We start from the raw sequence: 16,276 nt of genomic DNA on the forward strand, positions 1-16,276 counted from the left end.
GATCTCTAGGGTACCCAGGACTTCCTTGCAAACAGGCATGCCCAAGCTGAGGCCCCAGGAGAGGCGAGCAGACCAAGGGTTATTCGGATCAGACCAGCCCTATCTGATGGGCAAAACTACCCTGCAGAAATTAGTTTGACAGTTCCCCTAGGGCTAAAGTCTCCTATGGCAGCAAGTCAAGTCTAGAGAAATGGCCATCCCTGTCCATACTCTACTTCAGATATTTCTGCATCAAACCTTCTGGGCTTCACATCAGCTGACTTGCTGCTCCTCCCCCTTCTTTAAGCAGCTCTTTCTGCCAACTTGAGTTTTCATGTTGTTTGAGGGGGTCTCCTCCTGCCAGGGCTCCAGAGGCCCATGGCAAGATAAGGTTGCTGCTGGCCAATTTAACCCACCCATTCTCCTGGAGCAGTTGTGGTCCAGAAATGAGTCCCTGTGTGCCATAGCACCATACAGGGTTCCCAGCTTTATCTGCCTTCAGTCCAGCTTCTGTGCCTTCCCTCCATACCCACTTAGCATCTTCCCTCTGAAGATCTGTTAGAAGCACGGCAGTCATCTCAGTCCCTCAGTGGGAGCTGTTCTACCTGGCTGCATTAGCTGGCCAACTTCTATTTACTGATGGCTTTATTTTTAAAGCATATTTATAGTAACATACACTAGTAATTAATGTACTTATTTAATTTTTAGTGGAACTAGTATAGCATATTCTTACTTTTCCTGAGTGTCATTGAACTCCAGGTCAATTAAAACACACATTTGAATTTTGATGAGTATTTTGCTTTGCTGAAGTTTAGTTTTTCACTTGTGAAGACAGTTCATTCATTCAGTCACTGAATTCCACAAACATGTTGTGAACATTAATGTCAATAATAATTCATAAGATGCTGTAGAAAATGCAAGTAATTGCAGAGAACCTTAGTTCTCAAGGGATATAGCATCTAATCACCTGCTAACAAGCAACAAATAGTATAATAATTTATTATTCACAAAATTATATTTGATCTTTAAAAACAAAATTTGTAACTGAATAGCAAAGAAATGTTAAACAAAATGATTGAAGTCTGTTCATGAAATCAGTCCCAGTTGAAGTTAGTTGAGAATGATTCATGGAAAAGATAAGTTAGTTGAAATTAGGATAAATAGGTGACAGATAAAGAATAAGAACATATCTGGTTATTAGACAATACAGGAAAATACAGTTTTTCCATCATTTATTCACTTAATGATATTCACTGAGGACACATTTGCACCTGTTGTGGGACTACAATAGGGAACAAAACAGATGTTTCTGTCTTCATAGTTTAGATGAGGGGTAAGCTAACTTTTTCTATAAAGGGTCAGATGGTAAATATAGTACCTTAGCCTCCTGTGTGGACCAAATAGCATCGAAGATAACATGAATATGCATGTATAATAATAAATAAAATAAATATCCATATTTTGTATTGTCTATATTTAAACTGTATTAAGAATAACTGAGTGAAATAAATTAAAAACTAATACAGTTTGGCTGGAATAGGAAGTAGTAAGAGGGCAGTAGCAAGGATGTGGCTGGCAGTGGAATTGAAGCAGAGATGGCCCTTTGGGAGGGAAGATAAGGCATCATGTCTCCAGCAGGAAGGGATTCTCCCGTATTCTGCTGTGCTCAGAGACCAAGGGCAGAATCCAAAAGCTTGTGGTCAGTAGAAGTGGGCAGAAGGTGGTCTGGATGAAAATTAAGACCTGTGGATGAGAAAACTTGGGGTGAAAGGTTTAAAGACATGTCCTGATTACTGCTGAAACTACCCAGCTATTGTAGCTTGAGAACAGTCACAAATAATACCTAGTGGAATAGGATAAGCTTGTTCCTATGAAACTTTATTTATGGGCAGTGAAATTTGAATTGTGCATAAGTTTAAAACATGACAAAATATCATTCTTTTAAAATTTTGTTTAGCCATTTAAAAATATAAGAAACATTCGTAGCTCATACTCAAATTGGTAGTGGAATCACAGGGCTCACATTTGACTCACAAGCAATAGTTTACTGACTCATGGTCTATGAAGAAATAAAGTATATGTAGTTCTTCAAACTAACTATCTACATGCAGTAGTCAAACTATAGTTTATTCATATGCTTATCACCAAATTTTAAAGTAAGATTTTATAAAAATCCATAAATCTATAAAAATAAATTATTTCAAAATAATAAAACAAAGCTTAAATCTTTATAGTTTAATAAATACTAATAAGTTATAAAGTAAAGAAGAAATATATTAATTGGAATCAGTCACCAAGGGGTCTATACCTAACTCAAAGAAGTAAGACTATGTTTCCTATTAATTTCTTCTTACTTATTCATGAGTAATACTAAGTTAATAATCCAAATTCACATTACTAATGTTCTGACTATGTGGTAAGCCAATGTCCACATCATTCTAAAAAAACCTCAAGATTGAATATATCAGCATGGAAAATATTAATGGACAGATTTCAATTCCACTCCCTTAAGTTCAAAGTTTAAAAGAGTTCTCAGCAAAATAAGCAGTGTACAGATACAAGAGTTAAGTTCTTGAAAACCTGAGATACAGAGGTGGGAAGCATTTAATTTACTGTAACAAGTAGTTTGTCTCTCATGCTATTACCTAGAGAGAGAAATAGAGTCCATGCTAAGAGGGCATCTGCTGAAGGCATCAAGGGAGGGTATTGTTCCACAATAAATTAAATTGACTTTGAGTACCACCCACACTTTGCTATATTCACAGAGAATTCTTGCAGTAAATAATAGACCTCTGATTTTGATTGAAAGCATGAAAACTAATATATACTATGTCTTGGTTCACATAACCCAGCATTAAACTTCAACACTCTGGCTCTGCTGATTATGGACTCAGATTTTCCTGAATTATTTTTAAAAACTAATCTTCATTTCTGCTATGGCACCCTCAGGGCACAAAGACTTAAGGTTCTTATTACATCAATGTTTTCATTCCTATACTTAAACACATATAACCTTCTAAAGCAGAAATGCGAAATTAATCAGATGCAATACAGCACCTTTCAAAAGATAGCACATATCTAACACCTGTCAGCTCATCAATGTTTGGTCTACTACTCTACAAATTACTACATACATCATTCCTGACACCTAAACTGGTGTAGAGAATAAAGCAAAACTTGTAAATTCTGTAAAACTCACTAGCAACACATATGTAGTGAAGAATCTGTTCTCTATTATTTTATCTTTAACCCCCTTAGACACATAAATGCAGTGATAGACCCAATAACTTCTGTTAGAGATATATTATGTATATATATACACACACATATTTCATATTTAATTAAAATTAGAAAATTTAAAAACGAATGCACAAGTCCACATTTTGTTAAGCTATTAGAATGATATCACATCATTGGTATCTAGAAAACTTAACTCTGCATTCATAAACGAATGACAGTGGAAAACATAATAACTTCTTAGCAATAGTTTTAAAATTATTTTTACTTTATGGAATCCCTGAAAGATATTTGGTGACCTTCATAGCTTCTTGGACTATACCTTGACAACTATTTCAGTGAAGACAAAAACAGCAATAATTCTTCGTGTGTGTGTAGTTAAAAAATTAAGCATTTATACTTTGAGAAATGGAATAAAGAATGGAATATGGAGACTCTTTTGCTGTCTGGAATTATATGAACAAATAAATTTTTTATCTTTTGTTGATGAGAAGAGTCTACAAGTTTCCCTCTATCATTGGGAAGTAGAAAGGACAGGAAGTTTGGAAGAGGGATTCTGTGGAGGTGAGACAGTATGAGGCAGGGTTTCTTCTTTGATCCGTGTGATCCAAGGGCATGAAGACAGGGAAGCTGATTGTGTTGCTAGGAGGCTAACTAAAAAAGAGAATTCAGAATGAGTAAATAAAGCCAATGAAACAATAATACAAGTTAGAACGCAGTGGCAGGGTGTGAAAGATAGTAACAGAAGCAGGTCACACTGGATCAGTCAGTTCAACAAGACAGCTGTCTAGGGAAAATGCATTGAGAAACCTGGCCAGGAGCTTTTGTGCTTTCCAGTGCACATTCCAAAGTTCAGAGGCAAAATTGAACACCTGACTATCAAAAAAGGTTTGTGATGGTGGTAGTGATTTAGTTGTGGCTATATTTTAAGATACGGAATTATGTCCATTGAGAATTTTCTGGAAGTTCAGTGGCTATATCTTGAAATTTTGACTAGAAGCACTTTTAAATTCAGTATTTCAGCTCTATAAACTCTAGGTGAGAACATCTAATAGACAGATGAGAATATTTTTGGCAATCTGTTGTCAGAAGCTATCTGATCCACATATTTGTCCTTTTTATTCTTCAGTATTTGTGAATGTACTTGATTCTATTTTTAAATGAATCTTTAGCATTTAAATACTAAAAATTTTATGTTAAAATAACATTTTATTGAAATGTCAATATCAAAAATAGATTTCCAATATTCTTTTTCATATCATCAATTAAAGTTAAATATAAAACCTAAGATTATACATATTAGAATGAAATAAAGTAAAATGAATTATGATGTAATTTAATTTAACCAAAATATGAAAAATGGCCAACTACTTTGGTAATTAAATATGAACCAGTAATTAACTATTGGTAATTAAGTATAAATTTACACAATGACATTACAGCATTATTTTTTCTAAATGTAGACTGTGGTAAATAATGGTTAATAATATTAAACTAGTACATTCCTGTTCTCTTTCATAAAGGTTAATAGATGCAGTTTGGTTCATTAAACATTCAAAATCATTTAATGAAGATTTGAATTAAAATTTAGATGATAAGGTAACATTGTTCTTATTCACTGTAAAAAGTAAAAATATTAAACATTTTAGTTTTTGATTTTAAATGAAGGGACACTGACTTGGAAAAATGCATTTTACGAATGTTTAATAAATAACATTTACTATATTTTCTAGCTTATTTATAACTCTCAATTAATATAATTTGTAATATATTGGTAGTATTTTTAGTGGAAGTACATATTTCTTAATATCTATGTGTAGAAGATTTTAACAGTGAATTTTTTTTTTTTTTTTTTGAGACAGGTTTTCACTCTGTCACCCAGGCTGGAGTGCAGTGGCATGATCTCGGGTCATTGCAGACTGACTCCACCTTCAGGACTCAAGCAATCCTCCTGCCTCAGCCTCCCTAGCAGCTGGGGCTACAGGCATGTACTACAAAGCCTGGCTAATTTTTTTTTATTTTTGGCAAAGATGGGATTTTACCATGTTGCCGAGGCTGGTCTTGAACTCCTAGGCGCAAGTGATCCACCCACCTCAGCCTCCCAAACTGCTGGATCACAAGTGTGAGCCACCACACCCAGCTTTTAACAATGATTTTAACATAAATTATTCAGTCTTAATGTGACTTACTGTAAGAAGCAAAGAACTTCTAAGAGCCAAAGATTCGAGAAATGTTTACCACTAGCCACAGGAAAATAGAACATTTTACTCCCAATACACCTGCCTCATTTGCAGGTAAGAGGCAAATTTGAAAGCAATTTTTTTTTTAGTTAGTAATAATAATCTATAAACTTAGAATTTTATATGTCAAATTCATTCATTTAAAATAATAATATCAAGCCATTGATAATAAAAAGGAGCTTCAATGGGAAGCTTCTCCATATATGATAACATATGTAGAATATATAGACCTACTATTTGAACCACACCTTTAAAAACAGACTTCTAGTCAGTTACCTGTCTCTTCTAATATAACTCCATTTAGATTGCTATTTTATTAAGCTTTTATTACAATGCATTGCCACTATAACACATTTTATATTGGATTTTGTTTTCTTACACAGATTGATTTTTCCATGAAATCCTATTCTATTCTAATCTCCTATAAGAATACCAAGTAGCCTTTTGTTTTTCCAATTCAAGCAAGATTTGCATAAAGTGTAGTTATTATTTTCTGTATTCATGTTTTTTTCTAGATTAATTTTCATTTTACCAGATAATTTTAGAAAGTAATAAGTGTTATGAAGACAATAAATTGGGGTAATCTGATAAATTGTAAATGCGACCAGTGGTTAATTTACATATGAATAGGAAATCCTTTTTACATTAAGACCTGCACCATACAGAGATGGGGACCTTATTCGAGCAAACATGGAAACACTTTTCAGGTAGAGGGAAGAGCAAGTGTAAAGCTGCTGAGGTCGTAACACTTTGAAGGCTATGGTAAATGTTCTTGTAGGATCTCTCTATTGAGTTAACACTATGGAATGAATTCTCAAAGCAGACTTCAACTGATTATAGATTGTGATAGGCAGAAGAGCGTCCCTGATGGATGTCCATGGTCTAATCCCTGACCTTTGTAAATAAATTATGTTACATGAATAAATAATTTTTCCCAATGGAATTAGATTATGGACTTTAAAATAGGAAGACTATTGAGATTAACTGGATGGGACCAAGAAAATCACACGGGCTCTTAGAAATGAAAGAGGAGGGCAGAAGAACTGGTTAGAGAGATGTGATGACAGAAGAAAAGGAGAGATTCTAAGTGTGAGAGACTCCTGAATTCCATTCATTGTTGCTGGTTTTGACAATGTAGGCAGGGGCCATGAATCAGGGAATATGGATGATCTCTAAAAGCTCAAAACAACCCTCAACAAACAGACAGAAAGAAAGTGGGGGACTCAATTCTACAACTGCCAAGAACCACATTCCAGCAACAATCTCAATGTACGGAAAAATGGATTCTCCCCTAAAGCCTTCAGAAAGTCAAAACTGAACACAGCCTGAGGTCTTAGCCCAGGGAAAGCCATGTCAGAGTTCTCACCTACAGAAATGTAAAATAATAAAATTTGTGTTTTTAATCTTCCAAATTTGCAGCAATTTCTTATGGCAGAAATAGAAAACTAAAATGTAGATCTTATCACCACTAAATTTAATACTGATTTGAAGGATACAAGCAAGAACTAAGCAGAGATAAAGTAGTCCTCTATGGAGGACACTGCATCTGTAAATTTCATTTCCAAAAAGAATGTTCTTTTTTCAGTATTTGAAAGCACTTGGATATCAAATTAACAGAAGATTTTTGAACAATGTACAGTATATGTAAATAGTATATTCAGAGAAGTTTTGGTTTTGGGGCTCCCCAGTACTATAACTCATTTGTTACACAGTAGAAATGTATACATTTCTAAAATTTGATTTAACTTATATTTAAAAATTGGATATGTAGACATATTTATAATAATTCATCATTTTTATAATGTCATCACTCTGTTTTAGAATGCAATAGATAGAATTTGCTTCATAAATAGGTTAAAATATTTTTCTTTAGATTTTTAGACCTTCACGTATAAAATAGGGTTCTAATTCAAGCTAAGGCAGGCAGATCCCTTTAGGTCAGGAGTTTGAGACCAGCCTGACCAACATGGTGAAACCCTGTCTCTACTAAAAATACAAAAATTAACCAGGCGTGGTGGTGTGTGCCTGTAATCTCAGTTACTCAGGAGGCTGAGGCAGGAGATTGCTTGAACCTGGGAGGCACAGGTTGCCATGAGCCGAGATCGCACCATTGCACTTCAGCTCTGGGCAACCAAGCAAGACTCCGCTTCAAAAAAGAGCCCTCGAATAGAAAACATACTATGTGTACAGACCTACAAAATGCCACATATGTACGTTTATGTGTATATATTACAGATAAATATGTAAAACATACATTTTATCCTCAAACTTGGATTTATTTGTTTTAAACAAGTTTTAGGGGCAAGTAAACCTATTTCTTTGTGATGAAGAATTTTTTTATTTTGAAGTATTTGCAATAAGAGCTCTCTTGACTCCCAGTGATCCTATAAAATGGCCATAATTTAATGGATTTTAATTAGCTGGCCCTTGGGTTCAGGACGTTTTAGATACTTGTCAAACAAAACTTTGAAAATGTTTTGTAATCTGTAAAAAATTAACATCATTTTTGTTATTAAATTTAACTTAAAATTTAACTTTCATTTATATTCTATTTAATTTATATTGAGTTATCTAAATACACAGTACATTATTGCAATTAATATTTCCATATAATTCAAGCTAAGTTTTAAAAATCTGTATGCATTTCCAGGCCAGGCATAGAATCCCAGCACTTTGGGAGGCCCAGACTGGCAGAGCACCTGAGATCAGGAGTTTGAGATCAGCCTGGCCAATATGGTAAAATGCCGTCTCTACAAAAAAATGCAAAAATTAGCCGGCGTTGTGGTGCGTGCCTGTAGTTCCAGCTACTCGGGAGGCTGAGGCACAAGAATCGTTTGAACCTGGGAGGCAGAGATTGCAGTGACCCAGAACTGCACCATTGCACTCCAGCCTGGGTGACAGAGAGTGTCTCTCTCTCTCTTTCTCTCTCTCTCTCTCTCTCTCTCTCTCTCTCTCTCTCTCTGTGTGTGTGTATGTGTGTGTGTGTGTGTGTGTGTGTATGCATTATGCATTTCCTTTAATCTATTATCTTTTTGAATATTTTTGTTCACTGCATATCACATTTGTCCTCACTAAAAATGTATTTGTTATGCAATTAGAAACATTTGTCTATTCAGTCAGTAAAAAGGATTTATGAGTGTCTGGGTTAAATAAATATTTAAAAATTAATTAAAGAGGGTGTGTTTAGCTATGCTGTGTTTAAAACAGTCAAATCAGGCATGCCAAATATTTGGATAAAATAATATTTTTGAATGTCCATGGCTTTAACTACCTTAAAATCTACCAAAATAAGTGTTATTTTCCATTGTTGCTCTTGTTTAATTATTAAGATTTATGATTTTATATACTCTTTATTTTAAAAATTTTATTGGTGTATTTATTTTGAGACAGGGTCTTGCTCTGTTGGCCGGGCTGGAGTACAAAGTTGTGATCATGGCTCACTGCAGCCTTGACCTCTCATGCTCAAGCAATTCTCTCACCTCAGCTTCTGGAGTAGCTAGGACTACAGGCATGAGCCACAACACTTAACTAGTTTGCTTTTTTAACTTTCATAGAGCCAAAGTCTCTCTATATTGCCCAGGCTGGTCTCAAACTCCTGAGCTCACCCAATCCTCCCACCTCAGCCTTCCAAAGTGCTGAGATTACAGGTGTGAGCCACTGCACTCAGGTTTACTCTTTTTTTCGATTATCATTAAATATTTCACTTTAAATTTCAAGTACTAATGGAACAAGCATATCACATGTCTAACTTACTGATTGATACTGGAGGATCTCCTATCTTAATTTGTTACAGAAAAATGATTTGTAATATAAAAATTCTTCTCAGATTTTAAAAATCTGAAATATTATTTCAACACAGAGACAAAAAGGAAATATGTCTAAAGAATTAATTCACCAAAAAGAACCCTGCTAAAATGACTAAATTGATTAAGGATCACTAACCAGCTAGATTACAGAATGGTCACACATCAGCATTAGAGCATGACATAAGATTTCTGTGAAGCAGCCTGGTAGTCCTGTTCTTTTTGGCATTCTCATGCTCTGTGTGATAAGGTTCTGCCAAGAGAGAATAATATCACATGGTCTCTCCTAAGGCTAATACTCCAGTATCATACCATTTCCCATAAAAAGTACAGTGATATTACAAGTGCTTCAAATGACTATCCTGTGCCGAATGACAATAAAATAGTTACTTTTCAGTGAATCTGCTGGAGAAAATAACAATAATCTTTATCTATGTTGTTAGCATGCTTTAAAAATCATATTTATTTTCTAAAAATGAAATTGTGATGTGTGGTAAATATTATAAATTCTTATTTAAAAATGTAAGCAATAGAAAATATTTATGTCCAGTAGGCCAAATATATTTGAAAGCACATATTTCAGCCAACTTCACAAGAAGTGGTAACACTACTCAAAATCAGATATTGTAATAAGAATCATTTTGATTTTCAATGGCTAAGTCTATGGGTAGTATTATCATTATTTATTTTTCCATGACAAATTTAAATTTCTTCAGTGATTTGTAAAAAAAAAAAATGGGAGTTTCAAATAGGCATTCATATCAGTCCTTGGACAGATATGTAGCTTAGCTCTTTTTATTACTTTTAGAATGTATGTGGTTTATTGCCCAGAAATGATAGGATGACCTACCTGGAAAGTAAAGATATGTCAACATTTTTAGCTTTCAGGACTGTAAACTTGATCTTTGATATTTATTTCTTAAGCATATAAAAATATGCCAGTTTGCAAAGAAGGACATCTATACCTCAGACATTTCTTTAAAATATCCTGTTACATATAATCTATTGTAGAAAAGTCTCACCCATATTACTTGCAATAGGTAGGCCAAATAATATATTTTAAGAGAACTATAATTGCCTTTTGTTTGAGAATCTGTAAGTAAATAAAATGAAAAAGACCTTCTCTCAACACACATACATACACACACACACACACACACACACACAAACACTTCTCTACACTAGTGAGGTTTAGATGGTGATAAGATCAAATCTATTCTGTAAAAATGCAAGAAGATGGGAAATGGGTAAGATCATTGTATACTATATAATATATAACATAATATAATAAAGTTATCATGGAATGGCACGTTATTCCAGATTTGCTCAAGATCAAACTGAATCCATTTTTATTTCCTGGAAAGTCACTGTTAAAAAGATTCATCAGAGTCCATTAATGATTTAATAATAGTAACAAACTATGTACACATCGATAACCACTATCTTTTCAAAAGTGACATGCCTGGAACGCAAAAATATGGGAATTTATTGCTTCGGTTGGGGGAATAAGGAGCCAGAACTATAAAAATTAACATATTTTTTATTGTAATGTTCCCCACTCTGCTGTTGGTGTGGCATGCTAAACATAATTAGCTTATGCAAATGCATGAGGTAAGATTAAGATTGCATTCTTAAAATCTTGGAATCCACTTAAAAGCTGTCTATATGACATAAGAGATGATATAAGGGACATTTTTAGATTTTCTTTATGTTTTTAACATTTGTTTCTATCAACTTAAACGTCCCCAAACTCTATATTTGGTTTAGTATGCTCTAGCTCTTTATAGCAATCTGTTGGCATGGCTGTGATTCCACAAAATATGCATTTGAATTGATGAAACTCATTATAAAACATGTCTACTTTATGCATGTTCTGCAAAAATAAAATTTAGTGTAATGTTTATTATGTTACTTTATAAAATGACTCTTGTGCTACTTTTATTTTTAATAAGATTTAATGCCAGGGAAAATTTTCTCTACAGAAAAACAAAACAAATCCTACAAAACTAAAAGCATGTGACACATTAAACTATTTTTATTTGTAATAAAATTATAATTAAATTAAATATTAATTAAAATATTAAATATTATAATTTATAATGATGAAATATTTCTTCCCTTTATGTCTTGGGTTTCAGAAAGTTAAAAACAAAATTAATCTTCTAATTTGATTAGTTTGCCAAAAATTTACCTGTTAAATTAGTTGTTTATTGCTGTGGTTTGGCTGTGTCCCCACCCAAATCTCAACTTGAATTTTATCTCCCAGAATTCCCACGTGTTGTGGGAGGGACCCAGAAGGAGGTAATTTTCCGTGCTATTCTTCTGATAGTAAGTCTCACGAGATGTGATGGGTTTATCAGGGGTTTCCCTTTTGCTTCTTCCTCATTTTGTCTCTTGCCGCTGCCATGTAGGAAGTGCCTTTCACCTCCTGCCGTGTTTCTGAGGCTTCTCCAGCCATGTGGAACTGTAAGTCCAATTAAACCTCTTGCTTTTTCTCAGTTTTGAGTATGCCTTCATCAGCAGCATGAATTATAGATGTATTATAGAGTCATGGCATTGTGTTTTATATGTATTTAATATAAATATATGTTTTATGTTTTATATTGTTTCATCTAATGTTCCATATGCCACAGAAACTTGATTTGTAAAGGTGTAGTATCTATTTAAATAAAAATATGTGTCTCTTTGACAAATCAGAAAAACACTTTTTAGCTATTAAGCTCATATTTTATATCCTTGGATCTTACATTGCATTGATAGCTTATGCAATGATACACTAATATTCTGTAGCATTCATGGCCAATTCATTAATCTTTTAATATTTATTATAGGTAGAAATATAACTGGGAGATATCTGCTGCATATAAAACTATTTCACACTAAGTTTTTAAGAATGCATTCAACATATTTAAGAAATATTTTGGTAATATTTAAGAATTCCTTGATTTTTCTAAATATTATAATTCATGCTATATCTCACATAACACTTTGATATGTATTTATTAACCATGTAATTACTTTGTGTTTATTTACATACATATATAGTGGCAAATTTATTTTTTACCATAGGTGTGAGAGAGAGCCAGCCAAGTATGTGTACACACACCGAGAGTTTACTTTTTACAAAGATAGTGCAAGTGTTTCCATCTTAAATGGAAAACCTCACCTTCCTTAAACAAACATATTTTAGGGCAAAATGAACAAAATCCTTTTATTGAAACATATAAAATTATCAATTTGGTTAAAACCAAATAGGATACTAGAAATTTCATTTGGCTCAATCTAATATAACATTCTGAAACAAATATATTCTGTCAATTATGTGGTTGCCATTCTTGCTGGTAAAGGTTAATAAATGATTAAACAATAGTTTACAGTTAATTTGAAAAAATTAAAGAGCTCAACAGTAATTAAGAATGAGAATATTTTAGTAGCTAATCATAAATAATACCTTTATTCTACCTGGGTGGTCTCTTGATTCATACACTTCCTGTGGTCACTGGTATGTAAATTGTTCCTTTTTGTGCTTTATGTAATTGAGGGTATTTTTCAATAAAATACTTGATTATTTTAGCAAAAAGAGTTGTTGTCATTGTATGTTTTTATAAAATACAGTTGTAATAAATTTTAAACAAAGATCAAATAAATTAAATTATATATAAATATTTACAAATATGTATATGTTTTTATATAAATATATATAAAAAATAGGCCAGGTGCGGTGGCTCACATCTGTAATGCCAGCACTTTGGGAGGCTGAGGCAGGCGGATCATGAGGTCAGTAGTTCGAGACCAGCCTGGCCAACATAGTGAAACCCTGTCTCCACTAAAAATACAAAAAATTAGACAGGCATGGTGGCGCATGCCTGTAACCCCAGCTCTTCAGGAGGCTGAGGCAGGAGAATCACTTGAACCCAAGAGGCAGAGGTTGCAGTGAGTGGAGATCCGGACCATTGCACTCCAGACTAGGCAACAGAGCAAGACTGTCTCAAAAAATAAACATTTCCATACTTACCAGGCAATTTATATATATCATGGAGTACAGTTTCCAAAATTGCATTGCTTTTTATCAACATGTTCAACTGTGTATGTTGATGGTAACAATGAAGAAAAATAACCAGGGCCAGGCATGGCGGCTCACGCCTACAATCCCAACACTTTGGGAGGCCAAGGCAGGCAAATCATGTGAGGTCAGGAGTTCAACACCAGCCTGACCAACATGGTGAGACCTTGTCTCTACTAAAAACACCAAAATTAGCTAGGCATACTGGCGTGCACCTGTAATCCCAGCTACTCAGGAGGCTGAGGCAGGAGAATTGCTTGAACCCAGGAGACAATGGCTGCAGTGAGCCAAGATCACCACTGCACTCCATCCTGGGTGACAGAGTGAGACTGTCTCAAAAAAAGAAAGAAAAAGAAATAAATCTAGAATTCGTTTATTCACAAATATGTCATCAACACCAAAATAATTATTAATCTTTCTGTTGTAAGCAAGTAGGTAATTGGATAGTGTCTTAATTTATTCAGGGTGATATAGCAAAGTACCATAAACCAAGTATCTTACAAACAACAGAAATGTGTTACTCAGAGTTCTGGTTGCCAGGAAGTTCAAGACCAAGACACAGGCATATTTGGTGTTTGTTGAGAGCATGCTTTCTGGTTCTTGTAAACACCACCTTTTCCTGAGGAAACGACTATGTTTTCATGTGCTGGAATGCATTTTCATGTTCAGAGACAGCCCTCTGAAGCCTAGTTTTTAGGAGCACTAATCCCATTCATGAAGGCCTCATGACCTAATTACCTCCCATAAGACCCACCTCCTAATGCCTTCACATTGGTGATTAGGTTTTTGACATATGAATTTTAGGAAACATGACACAGTTCAGATGTTTGTTCCCTCCAAATCACATGTTAAAATGTGATCTCCAATGTTAAAGACAGGGCCTAAGAGGAGGTATTTGGGTCATAGGGGCAGATCCCTTATGAATGGCTTGGTGATCTCCTCATAGTAATGAGTTCTCTGAGATGTGGTTATTAAAAGGAGTCTATATTGCCCCCTCTCTCTTGCTCCATCTCTTGCCATGTGACACATGTACCCCTATTCCGGCCATGCCTTCTACCATGAGTAAAAGCTTCCTGAAGCCCTCACCAGAAGCAGGTGCCTACACCTTTTCATGCTGCTAATAAAGACATACCCAAGCCTGGGAAGAAAAAGAGATTTAATGGACTTACAGTTCCACATGGCTGGAGAGGCCACACAATCATGGTGGAAGGCAAGGAGGAGCAAGTCAAATAAATGAATGGCAGCAGGCGAGAGAGAGAGCTAGTGCAAAGAGACTCGCATTTTTAAAACTATCAGATCCCATGAGGCTCATTCACTATCATGAGAACAGCACAGGAAAGACCCACCCCTATAATTCAATCACCTTTCACTGGGTCCCTCCCATGACACATGGGAATTGAGGGAGTTACAGTTCAAGATGAGATTTGGGTGGGGACACAGGCAAACCATACCTTTCTGCTCCTGGCCCCTCCAAACCTCATGTCCTCACATTTCAAAACCAATCCTGCCTTCCCAACAGTCCCTCAAAGTCTTAATTCATTTTAGCATTAAATAAAATATCCACAGTCCAAAGTCACATCTGAGACAAGACAGGTCCCTTCTGTCCTATGAGCCTGTAAAATCAAAAGCAAGTTAGTTCCTCCCTAGATACAATGGAATACAGGCATTGGGTAAATACAGTCATTCCAAATTGGAGAAATTGGCCAAAATGAACGGGCTACAGGTCCCATGCAAGTCCAAAATCCAGCAGAGCAGTAACATCTTAAACCTTCAAAATGATCACCTTTGACTCCATGTTTCACATTTGGGTCATGCTGATGCACTAGGTAGGTTCCCATAGTCTTGGACAGCTCTGCCCCTGTGACTTTGCAGGGTACAGCCTCCCTCCCAGCTGCTTTCATGGGCTGGTGTTGAGTGCCTACATCTTTCCAGGCACATGGTGCAAGCTATTGGTGGGTCTACCGTTCTGGGGTCTGAAGGATGGTGGCGCTCTTCTCAGAGCTCCATTAGGTAGTGCCCCAGTAGGGACTCTGTGTAGGAGCTCCAACCTGACATTTCCCTTCCACACTGCCATAGCAGAGGTTCTCCATGAGAACCCCACCCCTCCAGCAACCTTCTGCCTGGACATCCAGGCATTTCCATACATCCAGTGAAATCTAGGTGGAGGTTTTCAAACCTCAATTCTTGACTTCTGTGCACCACAGGCTCAACACCACTTGGAAGCTGCCAAGGCTTGAGGCTGGCACCCTCTGAAGCCATGATCTGAGCTGTCCTTGGCCCCTTTTATTCATGACTGGAGTGGCTGGGATGCAGGGCACCAAGTCCCTAGACTGAACACAGCAAGGGGACCCTGGGCATGGCTTACAAAACCATTTTTTTTCCTCCTAGGCCTCTGGGCCTGTGGTGGGAGGTGCTACTATGAAGACCTCTGACATGCCCTGGAGACATTGTGCCCATTGTCTTGGGGGTTAACATTTGGCTTCTCGTTACTTATGCAAATTTCTGCAGCTGGCTTAAATTTCTCCTCAGAACGTGATATTTTCTTATTTACTGCATTGTCAGTTGCAAATTTTCTAAACTTTTATGCTCTGCTTCCCTTATAAAACTGAATGCCCATAACAGCACCCAAGACTCATCTTGAATGCTTTGCTGCTTAGAAATTTCCTCTGCCAGATACTCTAAATCATCTCTCTCAAGTTCAAAGTTCCACAAATCTCCAGGGCAGGGACAAAATGCCACCAGTCTCTTTGCTAAAACATAACAAGAGTCACCTTTGCTCCAGTTTCCAGTGAGCTCCTCATCTCCATCTAAGACCACCCCAGCCTGGACCTTATTGTTCATATCACTATCAGCATTTCTATCAAAGCCATTCAACCAATCTTTAGGAAGTTCCAAATTTTCCCACATTTTCCTGTGTTCTTCTGAGCCTTCCAAACTGTCCCAGCCTCTGCTTG

General features: G+C 35.6%; 1 long non-coding RNA gene across 1 annotated transcript in view; it reads right to left on the reverse strand.

The window, feature by feature from the left end:
• Window positions 1-1,195: 1,195 nt before the first annotated feature.
• Window positions 1,196-16,276, reverse strand: part of LOC112611115 — a 28,794-nt gene continuing 13,713 nt past the window's right edge. Inside the window, exon 2 of the long non-coding RNA XR_003116551.1 lies at window positions 1,196-1,722. This is a non-coding gene — a long non-coding RNA (uncharacterized LOC112611115). The remainder of the gene's footprint in view (window positions 1,723-16,276) is intronic.

Source organism: Theropithecus gelada, chromosome 17, assembly GCF_003255815.1.
Source record: "Theropithecus gelada isolate Dixy chromosome 17, Tgel_1.0, whole genome shotgun sequence".
Lineage (NCBI taxonomy): Eukaryota > Metazoa > Chordata > Mammalia > Primates > Cercopithecidae > Theropithecus > Theropithecus gelada.